Below are 382 nucleotides of genomic sequence, written 5' to 3'. Positions count from 1 at the left end.
TGAGAAAGGATGCCAATTTGTCGAGACTACTGCTGAGAAATTTGCACGAATCGATGAAACGCAATTTTACAACATTTTTGTATTTATCTGCCGTATCTTGAACATTCTTGGTAAACGAAATGTTTTTTTTCTTTTGTTATTGGTAGCACGTCGATTGAACCTTCAAATGCATTTGCTATTTCCTTGATGATAAAATGTGAATCGTAGCCGGATAAATTATGGAAAACGATTGGAATGTATTAATAATAATATGAATATTATATATAATAATATATATAATTTATAATAATATGAATTTTTGTAATTTAAATTGCAATTTGAATGCGCTGGACCTCGGTAGCGACCGGTGAAGTGACAATGATCGCGTACGCGCGTATCCTCT

Source organism: Odontomachus brunneus, unplaced genomic scaffold (assembly GCF_010583005.1).
Source record: "Odontomachus brunneus isolate Ranch 3 - 2012 unplaced genomic scaffold, Obru_v1 Obru_scaffold_281, whole genome shotgun sequence".
Classification (NCBI taxonomy): domain Eukaryota; kingdom Metazoa; phylum Arthropoda; class Insecta; order Hymenoptera; family Formicidae; genus Odontomachus; species Odontomachus brunneus.
The sequence above is the reverse complement of the archived record's forward strand: the minus strand, read 5'-3'. Positions refer to the sequence as shown.